Source organism: Xiphophorus hellerii, chromosome 13 (genome assembly GCF_003331165.1).
Source record: "Xiphophorus hellerii strain 12219 chromosome 13, Xiphophorus_hellerii-4.1, whole genome shotgun sequence".
NCBI classification, from domain to species: domain Eukaryota; kingdom Metazoa; phylum Chordata; class Actinopteri; order Cyprinodontiformes; family Poeciliidae; genus Xiphophorus; species Xiphophorus hellerii.
This window is the reverse complement of record NC_045684.1, coordinates 20,154,503-20,168,019: the sequence shown is the minus strand read 5'-3', so window position 1 is coordinate 20,168,019 and position 13,517 is coordinate 20,154,503.

Sequence of the window (13,517 nt, the reverse complement as noted above, 5' to 3'; positions counted from 1 at the left end):
GTGCCGACGCTGTGGGTGTGGATATGAGCTAAAGGGCTAAATGGGCTGAATATTATTGGTGGGTTCATGCTAAAGACATCAAGGCCACATTACAACCCAGCGAGACAGCGGCTCGTTACACATCGCTGCGTGAGCTATAATACCTGCTAGATTGCAGCCACTAATTTAGCCGCACACCACTTAACGTGCGCTTGATATGAATCACGGGGTGCTTAGAGGAGCCTCGCTTCCCTCCCTGCCCCCATGACCTCCCCGCTCTTACTTCCTTTAAGAGCAAGTCGTTTAACAGACGAAGGAATACACCAGCAGTTATAATGGGGGAATTATGAACGCTGCTCGCTTGGCTATTTATCACAGCAGCGGCTTTCAAACTCGAGGCAGACTTAAGCTCTAAACTGCCACTGAGGAGGACTCAGAATGTGGAAATATTAAAGCCTACTGGTACAGGATGATGCATTCATAAAAAATGCTGCAGGAAATTTGACAAATCATCATTCACCGACATTTATGTGGTCAGTTTCACTTGTTGATAGCTGAATGAGTGGATGAGGAGTTCAAGTCTGAATACAAGCTATTCACTTGTCTAGAATAGTTTTTTAAGTCATTCTTTTTATGCCATGATCTACAGATCTTTTCTCCCTTTTTCCTTTAAGAAATAGAGAGATACTAAGCTGATTCATGTGATCCGATTAGTCTTTTGAGCGATTACATAAAGATGTTTAGGTGTCAGATCTCACACGGCTACTGGAGGTAAGTTAGCAGAGCATAAAGCAAAATGGCAGAGGAGCTGCTGTCTTTGCCAGTTGGCCTTTTGAAAATGTGTGGACTGAATGTGTTTGGTGTAAGTTGCTTTCTAGGTGAATTCTGGTCCATTATGTCTTCCTGATGGTGATGGGTTTGTTTAGTTCTGGTAAAAAGGAAGAAGGTAATCTATTTGGATGAAGGGTGAAGTCTTCTGGGTCAGTTCTTGACCATTGTTTTCTCTTGTCTTTTTAGCTGTCTGAACTAAACAGATTAAAAATGCTTTTATGACTTGAGTTAATAAAACTATTGAATTTTACACGACTTTCAATCCACCTTTCAGAACAAAAGTATCAGCAGCACACTGTGCAATCTCCTGATCTGTGTTGTCTGCTGGACATGGTTTGATGTCAGTACAGCTAACACATTTGCAGATAAAATGCTGTGATGGAACAAGTCAATTTGTGTTGGTGGAAAATAGAAAATGGAAGCAGTTCGGTTAACTCGCACAAGTCGTGAAAGAGTTGCAGTCACTACCACCAATATAATTAGGATACGAGTTTACCTTTCTGACTCGGGAAGTTAGTAAGGTGAAGCAACACACTTCAAAGGACTCATGAAAGAGAGGAGATAAGTTTCCAAGAGACAGAGATAAGGCAAAAAGGATTACAGAACCACTGATGAAGGTATTACCTGGAAGACCAACCCATTGCTGTAATTGACAACATAGATTTTCACTACCCGCTGAAGCTGCTGGAGCCACAGTACACTTTAACTTTCACAAACTTTCTTCACAACTGAGACCCATTCTGAGAAAAATAGGTCCCCATCACTTGAGGTGATCTCACACCTGAGCAATGCATGCTGGGCCGATGACGCAGGTAGGTAATGCTGGATATGAGCCTATAAACAAAACACGAGAACTCAAGTTTGTAGAGTCTGACAAAGGCATCCCACAAAATGTCTAGATTGAGGCAAAATGCCTCAAAGATTTCATGTGCCACTACACATGAGATACAGTATATGTTGAAGTAAACAAACGTGACTCGTTACCTGTTTTATTTTAATTGAAAGTGGAATCTGTGATTGCAATGTGGTAAAAAAACATAAAATAGAATGAAGTATAAAATATAAAAAGCCATGTGTCTTTTCCCTTCTATTTGTGAAATTTACTCATAGATTTGTGTCGCTCTATCATGCAAAGTTCAAATGAAATACTTTGAAGTTTTCCGTTCTAACCTTTTGTGAAAAGGGTAAAGTGGTATGATGAGTTTGTTAAGGAACTGTATTAGCTTACAGCTAGCCTTTCAGCAATATGAGAAAACAAAAATACTACATAATTTACAATCCATCCATCCGTCCGTCCGTCCATCCATTTTCTTTTTCTTTTGTTGTTATTTTCTTGTTCTCCTTATTTCTGGTTCCATCTACAACATTTTCCCTTTCTCACATTACCCCCCCCCCCCACCACCCACACACACACCTACCATCGCCAGTGACTAACGGCAGCCTGCCTGCTCCATTCATCATACCGCACATGCTCAGTTGCTCCTTGTTGCATTAATTCATCTTATTGGAAGAATAATCATCGTCCTCATCAGAATCCATCACCATGGTTCCCACAGAGGCGCGGGCTCAGTAAATGATCACCAGTGTCGGTAACGGGGCTCAGGCCCCACCATTACCATCAGACCCTCCATGGTGGGCCCTAAGCACCCACGGGAGGCCCAGATCCTACCGTGCCTCATTCATCTCTGTCGCCATGTGACAGAAAAGCTAGTTGCTAATACCTGATCCAGTAGCAGCTTCAGACCTTAGTAAAAGGGGAGGGGATACTAAGAGGAGTCTTTTCGAGGTTCTTAAATAGTGTTGAGAAGAACAATTAGCTATAGATTCCCAACAATTTTTTAAGCTGTAAAAATAACACTAATGATAATAATATTTTTTTCTTTTTCTTTAAGCAATACCTTATTACTGATTGAACTTATTCTAGTCTGATAGCGTGTGGATAGTTTCAGCAGTGAATCAGAGAGTAACTCAGACGTGCCTTTTTCTCTTATCAGAACCGCTTAAGGCTTGTTCATCTACTAATTAAATGTAAAAAACCCCCCTACATTAATAATTTATTATTTATAGTAAAAAAAAACCACAACATAAGCCTCGTAAAATCTAACTGACATTTTTTTAAAAGTGTTCTTCACTTCACCGTCAGGAAGACACAAGAGTTTTTATTCACGTTCATTTATTTGTTTAGCACTTCTTGTTTCCCTACGGCGTAAATATGATGCGGCACAAATACTCATCACTAGTGTTTGATGTTAAAAATCAGAAGAAACTCTGGCATTCAAGTAAAGCAGGTGTCTGAGAAAGAACTGGAGCAGTAGCAAACAAGACTGGATTCGGACCCCAGTTTATCTTGAGACCACGTATAGTGCTATCCACATACCAACTTGTTATTTGAGACATATGAAGAGAAAAAAGTATTTTCTATCATCTCATGAGTTTGCTCAAATCTAAAGTGACTTTGAGTGGAAACTTGTTTTAGTAAGATGCAAGTAAGGTTAAGCTTTTCAACTACAAAACAACCCAGATGGGTTTGGTTAGAAGTAAAGAATGGATATGTGGAAAAGTAAAGGTTTTTTGTCATGACATGATGAATTCTTTAAAATCTTAGAACTATCTAAATATAAATATTGCGGCATCTGCCACAAACCTGAAAGTGGGTCGTCAGTGGATCTTTCCGAAGCACAATGGTCCTGAAGATTTGATCAAATCAGTGCAGAACTGATTCATGTGACACATTTTACCCGGGTTTTCTAATAGTTGAGTAAGTCAAACGCAAACCTTGAACAGCAGAAAATCTACATCAATGTCTTAAAAGTCAATCAAAAACATTGGAAGTCACTAAAAACTTTTTTTTTTTAAAAACAGATTGTGTGACTTACACTTGCTTGATGCACTCCAACTTTTTGATGGCCTCATCTTGCTCCATTTAATGCTTTCTTCATGGCCAATTGGCCTGATACTTCATTCTCATCTTCTACTAATTGAACAGAGGAGGAAGCAGAGTGAAAAGTCTGGACCAGGCAAAATAGAAAGAAATTGAGGGGTACTGAAAGGGAGGGGGGTGATGCAATAGAGGATGGAGGAGACGGGAGAAAAGGAACTGGCGGCGGAGTGCGCAAGGCCTCATTGATTAGGTGGTGAGCGGTGCAATGTTTCTCTCCTGACACTTACACGCATTAAAGCTACATAAACACCCATAATTGGTTCGTTTAGAGGAGAGTGGAGGGAAGCAGCGCACATAAACACAAACACAAACGCAGACATTGACTATGTGTGTTAGTGATACAAAGGGAAAAAAAAGAGGAGCAAAATTAAATGCTCTTTCAGTGTGGTGGGAGGGAGGCCTGTATGTGTATGCGTGCGTGTGTGTGCGTGTGAATGTGTCTTTGAATTCCCAGCGCAGTACTAAGCAGGAATGATAAAACCATCCTTAGAGAATCTCAATGCCAATGACAGTCACTTCAGGGATAGTCAGAAATGGGAGGGACACTGCAGACTGTGACAAATTAGCTCTCAAATTTAGCAGAGGCTGATTGGCTGCGAGCGTCAGGAGGGAGAGGAACGGTTGGCTGGCTGACTTGATGGATAGTTATTGTGTCATCCTAACAAAAGTTGCAACTTCTGGGATTTTTGGTTCAATGTCAGGATTCTGCAAACCCATATCTGCGGGCGATCTGGCATTTCTGGAGTTTGGACTGTGTGCAGTTGTTGCAAAGCAAAAACCAGTAAGACAAAAAGGCAGCTGCAGGAGTTCTGCATCCTCCAGCCATGAAAGTTAGGACACCTCTCTCTTCTTGGACATCAGCTTGAGTGTGAGAGAGAGAAAAATATTCGGGGTAGTCTCTGCGCCCCACAGCAGCACATCCATCAGGTCATAAGACCCCCTGACAGAGCGTAACTGGCCCCCTCCTATGACTCTGCCCCAGAGGACCATGTCAGTGCCTGCGTAGTGAGCTCCCTGGACATGGAATGATGGGATTCTTCAGTCTTGGCTGTCACCTCTAATCCAACACACTCACCCACACAGCTGAATCCTCATCTTTCTCCGTCTCTCATGCTGGACACAAATACACACCCAGAGTGCGTCCCTTCCTCCACTGCTCTGAGAGCCAAATAAATTTGCATTCACTGCCGATTCAGATGCTGTATCAACATATCTACATATCCTTGACGTGTCTAGGTGCTAAGTCACCATTACTTCCCCTTCAACAACATTCACAAATGCGCTCGGGCAGACAGGTCACTGCGGTCCCAGAGCAGTGGACTGTGCTAAGCAGGTAAATACAGCGAGGACAGCCTTTATTATGGGAGTAAATGTCCTTCTGCTGTCAGAGGTGAGCATGACCAGTTGGGATAGTGATTCTTAAGTTTTCTAAAAGAGCTTGTGTAATCCTCGGTGAAGTGCTTACACTCCTTGAACTTTTTTACATTTTGCTGTGCAGCAAAAGAAATTGCGTAGAGAACCAGAAAGATAACACCTAGTTTTCAAAAGGTTCACCTAAAAAGTACTTTGAAAAGAACTCTGAAAAGTTCTCTGAAAAGTGTGGCATGCAGTTGATTTTAGCCCCTTTTACTGTGTTACCCTTCTGAAGATCTAGTGCAACCTGTTAGCTTTCACATTTGGCCACTTCAATGGGCAAATGTGAATGGCCTAGTCAAAATCCAGACCTCATTTCAGTTGACTAATCAGATATTTTGGTCTCTCTAGATGTGGAAAGCTTGTAGAGACATAGCCTACACAGAAAGGTTTGCTGCTGCAAACTGCTACAAAACTGATTCGATCAAATATTGACTTAGGGCGTCGGGGCAGGGACAGGATTTTTATTAATAACACATCTCCTTACATTTCCCATTTACCAGCTACTTTGTGTTGATCTATCACATAAAATCCTGATACAACACACAGAGTTCTGACAAGAGGTGCAAAAGCTCAAGAGCTAAAAATATTGTTAGAAGGCACTGTACCTTTGCAATTTTACTTGGGGGAGAAAAAAAAAAAGACTTCCAGAATTTGCAATAAATGTCGCTGGTTCATAAAAACTAGAAGTAGTGTGTATGTCATGTCTGTAATGTAATTGCCCTGTAGATTACCGCATTGCCTCCGAATCAATACCAACATGGGGTGAAAAATGTGTCATCTCTGCCTCCACCCTGCACCCACAGAAATGCATGTGTTTTCTCCCCCCATGCATGGTCATTACGGTGTTGCAGTGTGTTGAAAAATTGAAAAATAAAGAGATGCTTAGAGAGATTTGAAGCCTGGACCGTGCAATCCTTCTGGCCTTGTCATTTGTAACAGAACCTACACAGTAGGAGACATTCATCCGTCGAAGCTCTAAATCTCATTGATCCCCCCCCAACTCCCCTTCCCTTTCGTGGTGCCTCACACTCACTCCATAAATGGGATCAATATCGATTATCATCTTAAAATTGCCTGTTTTTGGCCATGTATCTCTGAAGAGCTGCTACACCTAAAAACGTTGGAGAAAATAATAAATATGTCTGATTATTTTCTATTTGTTGTCGGTTTTCTTTTTTTTTTTTTTTAGCTTGTGACTGAAAGTCAAAATGTAGCAAAAAATAAACTGCAAAAAATAGAGATTTTGTAAGATTTATGTTAATTGAAACAGAGACGGCTTTGCAAAAAACAAATTCAAGCCAAAAGAAAAGTAGATACGGCTAACAATTTTTTTTTTACATATTAACTTGAAAATGTATGATGTGCACTTGTGCCTTCAGCCTCCCTGAGCCTAAGCTTTGTAGAATCACCTTTTGCTGGAATTATAGCTGAAAGTCTTTTGGAGAGTTTCTCTACCAGCTTCGTGTGTCTAGAAACTGAATTTTATTGTCCACTCTTCTTCCCACATGGCTCACACTCATTCAGATTGGATGGAGATGGTCAGTTTTAAAGTCCTATGAACTGGAGCTCATTGCGTAGAGTGGTTGCCTTGCAAACTAAAAGTTCAGGGTGTAATTCCAACTTACTCCTGCAACACGTCAGTGTGCCTCTGGGCAAGGCACTAAACGTCAAGTTGCCTAGTGATATGTGTGTTGGTGTATGAAAGTGTGAGCCATCGGAGGAATGGGGTTTTAGCGTTTTACTTAGCATTTACTTAGCATTTATAAATGCCAAATAAATTCTGTTTATTTACCATTCTCAATTAGGTTAGGGTTTTGTTGCTTCATTATGTAAAACAAATATGCTTCATTGTTAATCAAGGAATCAAACTCCAGTCCTCAAAAGTTGGATGTAACTTTTACACGTTTTTTCTGGAACAACACACATGAATCAAGTGGCTGAATTAATTCTTTGACTTGCAGTCAAGTTCTGCAAAGTCCCACTAATAACGCAGTAATTTTTTTTTTTAATTTATGTGTGTTGAGCAGAGACGTAACCAAAGTTTGCAGGTCTCTGTTGCTTGACGATTGAAGTTGACAGTTCTAAGTTGTTCCATTCTACCTCAGACTTTGTGTTTAGGATAGCTGCCCTGACGGATGCCGAACCTCAACTTGTTGCCTCTAAGCAGATAATATTCCAGCATTATTTAGCTCTATTTATCCTCTCGGTTACAACTAGCACCCATGTTTCTCTGAAGCAAAACATTCACCCAGCACATTGCCGCCACCACCCTGTCTGTGTTCTGGGTAACATGTGCAATGAAAGCATTATTATGTATTTATATCAATCTTAAATTAACCACCAGTTGACACAACTAACTTGGTGACTTTAAGTTTGCTCTGGATTTTATTCGGGAGATTCTACAGTAAAGAAACTTTAAACAAATACATGTCACACTTTCCATACAGTTCCTTCATAAATATTTAGAAACCCCTCTTGCATTTGCAATTATATACTATTTTGCTTTAGTCTTTCACATACAATCCAAGAAAATACATTGAAGGTTGTGAAAGGTTGAAGGTGAGTGAATATTTTGCATGAGGTTTTTCCATAACTTTTCCACCCTTAAATTTCTGCTTGAGCCTCTAAGTACAAGGCTGATTCCAGTCAGGGGGTCGTAATACTTCCTGCTACCCTCCTTCGCTCCCCACTCCCACCTCACATCACTGGCTGTAACTCGTCAATCACTCCTCTCAGATGGCCCCATGATCACAATCGACACTCAAATGATGGAAGCGAATAAAACTCATTACTGACGGTCACCACTGAGTCATGGCCGAGCATTAAAAGTTGCGCCTGGCCAGCCGATCATCTATTCCTCAGCCGTGCTTTATGACGGGACACCCGATCGGGTTCGCATCGCCTCTCTGGACCAATCTCCATCAATCCACTCTATCTGCACCTACAGATACCCCCTTCCTCTGTGTCCAGTGCACCTTGTGCTGTCAGCTGCATGCGTCTTGGTTGGAGGGGTGTGTTTCCTTTTTTTGTTGTTGTCTTGGAATGACTCATGGAGGGGCTGGTGCCTGAGGTTTTTAATGTGGTTCCTGTTGTAAAGCAAATGTGTTTCAGTTTTTATGTACAATTAAATTCTCGTTGCCACCCTGAGGAGAAAAATTGGTCAATAATTTCCCACACCGCAGAAGTTAATGCCTGGACAACTGCGCGTCCTCCTAACTAGTAGTCATTAAGCTGCTGTCCATCCTCTAACCATTGCCTAAACAAGTCTAATGTAAACTTTGGCAAAGCAGTGAGTCATCCAAACGAGAGCGTTCAACTAAAACTGGTTCTGTCCTCATAAAGTTGGTGCGGAGAGAGAAAGAAGTGTGTTTACAGAAACACATGAGCGGCTCACCTCTGATCTGCCCTGAGATAGAGGGTGGAAAAAAAAGAAAAGAAAAAAAAGACAGAATGAAAGGCATGGATGTAGAGAAAGAAACAGAGGAAAGGAGACGCCAGGGGTTACATGATTGCAGAACAAACTCATAAAAGTTCCATTAACCCGTGAGGAGTTAAAGAGGCTCTGTTTTCATCCAGCAGACAGCCGTCACAAACAGAGCATCACTATAAACCCGATCCTCCCGCTTCAGGTCCATCTTCTTCTTGATCTCTGCAACCTTTTCTTCCTCAGCCTTTGCATCATTCTCTGTGAACATTTCTTTTTCCCACTCCCTGTGATTTTAATATTTTACATTTTGGTTTTCTACAATGCACAGCTGAACGCACACTGGAAGCGCAAGTCTTTATCATTAGGATTCTTTCTTTGCCTTTCTGCCACCATTCCTCCCGCTCAGTAGACAAAAAAAAAAGAAAAACCCCTTGTTATCGTCCCTTTAAACAAGGTTCTTATTCTGTGAGTCACAATGTGAAGACGCCACAGGTCTCCCTGTCAGCGTCACTCTGTCTGTCTTATTAAACCTGTTTGCCATTCATTCATGCACATTTGTTAATTGTGTTTCCCTCCCCAACCCAACAGGAAACCTTTGAAGTACATTCTACTTATCTCAAGAATTTATGTGAGCCAACATATTCCTCACACTGGCCTTTCTCTTCATTTTGGGGTTGCAGTAGAGAAACTAAAAACACTTAATCACTTGAATATGTTAACTGTCTGTCTTGACACACAACCTGAACTGTGGGTATTATATCATCTCTGATTGCATCTCTGATAGCAAGACTTTGGTTAGACAGTGTCTAACAACAGACTACATTAAACATGTGCATTTGTGGGTAAAGTAAATATATTTTATTGCCAATGATTATCTTTAATAGGATGCTGGCCCGTCCTTTGTAGCTCAAAAGAGGGTGGTCTTCTGGAAAGACTTTCCACAAAGTTTAGGACTTTGTTTATGAAATGTTTTGCCCATTCTCCCAGAAGCACCTTTGTGAGGTCAGATGTGAATGACTGGTGGTGGGAGGTGAGGGCCTGACTCACAGTCTCTACGTCAATTCATCCCAACTGTGTTTTGTTGGATTGACTTTGGAATCATATGTAGGCAAGTCAAGGTCTTCCACCCCATATTATCTCACTCATGGCTTTGTGGGCCTTACTTTGTGCACTGATGCAGAGTCAAAAGGGACATTTGCAAACTGTCCCCACAAATTTGGGAGCATGGAGTTGTCCAAAAATATCTTGTTTTCGTACAGGAATGAAGGCTGCTTTCATTTGAACTAAAGGACTGAACCCAACTCCAGAAAAGCAATCCTACAACACAACCCCCTCTCCACCAAACTTCACATTTGGCACTTTGACACTCATGGCAACAGCCAAACTCAGACTAATTCATTGGCATTCCAGAAAGATTCATCTGATTCATCTTTGCCAAAAAAAACACCCTGCATTGATTTAGAGAGCTTTTGTGTGCTTTACTGCACCACATCTGATGCTGATGCTGCTCTTAGCACTGTAAGGCCTGAATACAACTGCTCAGCCACAGAAGCTCATTCCATGAATCTCTTTATGCATTGCTCTTGAGCTCACCTGAAAGCCACATAAAGTTTGGAGGTCTCACAAAGCAGGGTGAATACTTTCAGAGGCATTCACTTTAGAGGTATTCAAGCTTGTAACAGTCAAAATGACATATTGTTCTGATACCATTTGATTTGATTAGCATTTGACCAGAATTTATGGTGGAAGCAATACATGATTGCCCTTTCCCTTGTTGTTTGAACTCATACTATCTCGAATTGATTCTTTAATGCTGAAGACAGATCCCCAGCAAGCTGGATTTTACAAACATGCATCATGCTGAATGCAGACATGTAGCCGACCCAACCTCTGTACTGACAGTTACCAGAGTTTTATAGGTTTGGGGGAGGTTCACTCCCTGCTAAACAGTGTGAGTGTTCTTTGAAATCACCCATTAAGGCACTAAGCACAGGCTCTTAGCTTTTCGTCTGTTGCTCTGACTATGTGGTACCATTATCTCCACTGCGCCCTTTCCCATGGTATAACATTACCTCCCAAACTAAGTCTGCCTGAACACACAGACAAACTTTAACATGGTATCCTTGCGCCTCAGTAGTACAGAGCTAAAATTTGTAGAATTAACTCATTTAGTACACATAGAGTGAAATGGGAATTCCACAAAGAACTATTAAGGTCTCATCCTTTTCAGTTTAGATTGTCACCGTTTTGCAGATATGTTTGCTGATAGTGGCATTCAGATGTAGACTGATGAAACAGTCATACTGTTGCAGAAAAGTTACATTAAATTTTCTGAATGGCTGGACACCTCGTGGTTAACTTTAGTTAAATTGAAAACTAAGTGTATTTGTTTTTCTGTATAAAAGATTGATAACCTTTCTGCTGTAAAAAAAGAAAAGGGTAACAGGAAAAAAAGAGAGAAATATCTAGAGATATGGTAGAACTAGACCCTTCAGGTCAAACAGGTGTATGTTGCCCCTGTTAACATTAATATGAATGAATCAATGTTCTTTACGACAAGAATTCTGCAAATTACTGCTAATATGCATAACCTCGTCAACAAAAGGAGGCCAGAAAACCCCAAAATAATCAGACTGTGTTGTTAACAATCATAGCAACCAGCAGGGGAAAACAGAGTTTTGAGGCAAATTAATGTTTTGAAATACAGACCAGAATCCTTTGAGAGTATTTAGAACTTCACAACAAATATATATTTTTAAAATGAAAAGAAAATAACCTCATTTTATCATGTAAAATTTAATGAAAAAAATAATTTTGGGGAAAATTTACATTATAACACAACCCACTTTTATTCCCACTTAACATGGCTGAAATTACACACGTATCACATCATCTGACCAAGATTAGAACATTTTTATTCTGTATTTTATGCTAACTTAACATTGAAAATGTGAAACCATATGCAAAATCAGAAAAATAAAGCTGTGACTGAACTAAAATTTTCAGTGTTTCAATGATCCAGAATGGAAATCCACCAAGAACTGACTGAGAATTAAGATATGGAAAGCGCAGGACCAACACAGAGTCCAAACTGGAACCTAATTTTTCAAATGTCTCACACTAAACTTTCCTGAGACTTGAGGAAGGCAACAAGAAATATCTTACTAATGGTACCGAAGTCAAGGAATAGAAATAAAGAAATTATGAGAATGTCTTAACTTTTTCCTCACTGAGTATATAATTTTTTGTTGATTTTCTAGGTGAGCAAAACAAGGTGAGTTCTTGTATTTTACTTGTAATAAAATCTGTTTTTATCCAGAGAACAAGAAAAAGACATCAGTATGTTAATATTTGTTTGGAAAGAGCTGAATATTTAAAAATGTGATGATTTTTTTTTTCATGACTGTAAATATGTAATAAAATTTAATTAGGTTCAGTTCTGTTTATTTATACATCCCCTGTTCACAACAAAATTGAACTTCGATGTGGATCCAGTGACATACAATTTTAAACAGGTTCAGCCAGATGAGACTAAAGCTGCTGTCCCATTGTTTGCTACCTTGTATCCAAATGTAATGTAAAGCAGCTGGTGTTATGTGGGTCTAAACGAGAGGAAATGAAATAGATGCTATATTCTGATTCCTTTATAGCTGAAATAGAAACCATATATTCAGATCAAAGTTGTGGAATTCTCTGTGTGGTGTGGTGTCAGATGTCGGGATGGGGTGCGTTAATTGTGTTGTGATGTCAGTGTGTCATGTATATTTTTTCACATTTATGAAACAAGTCAGACAGCCAAATTAATTCAAAAATATCACTAGATAGTTGCAGATATTCTTCACCGGACACTAAACAAAATCAACATTATTCAGTGGTCATAGTGATTTAGCTTAAAACAGGTAATTCTTAATTGGGTACTTTCCATTAAAGATAAATGAAACATTAGATTTTTCACAAATCTAACGTTTGTGAAAAATCTATTATTTTTTTTATTTATTTATTTATTTATTTTTTACTAGAAATCCTAACAAATGTCTGCATCTGCAGGTCCAAGCTGGAGGATGCTGGTGCATCGGAGTCAAAATGAGGGCAGGGGGGATTGTAGAAGCTTTAGGAGTGGATAGAAGGGAAGCCCAGGCCCCTCTGGACCCCAAGAGAACAGAGACAGTCTGGGTGTTACGGTAATGCGATGGGGGCATAATGAGGATACATCACTGCAGCAATGAGGTACTCTGTCAAAGGAAGGCTCACACAAGCAGCTACATGCCCGCTGTGCACAGATAGAACCAGTGGCCACAGCAGAGATCACATTGTCATCACCTTCATTACTGTTCTGCGGCGGATATCAAGCAAACCCATAGAGGGGCGCATTCTCATTGTGAAGAACAAAATCTAACGTTGTGAATGACGCAAACCCATGTGTGGCTGTGGGAACGGTGCCATCCCTCACACTGGAGTTTGCTTGATTGTGTGGGAAAAATGGGGACTAACTTTTCCTGTCGCCTTCGACCACCGCCGTTACTGAGCAGTAAAGCAGCGAGCGAGCAGTAAAATAAAGGGAGGTGTGGGGAGAATTGGACTGATCGGCTAAGCTTTTGGCAGCCGTAATGGCTGTAAAATAATAACACTGTCATAAAATGAAGTGCTTATTAAATTATTTTTAAACAGTATCACACAATACGGTGCATGCTTTGCGAGCTCCTCCACAAAATAGACAGACCTCATGGGGAAAGCAGCAGAACAATCAAATGGCGTTTAACAAGTTGGTCATTATCACAACACTGAGTAAGACTTTAGGCAAACTGTGGTGACAGAGCTCCTACTAGCACTATCAACAAAGTCTCACTTTGCCATTGTGTGGCCATTACTTGGACTTTAAATAAAAATTGTGCATCACAGTAGCAGTTGAATATGGCCTCATCT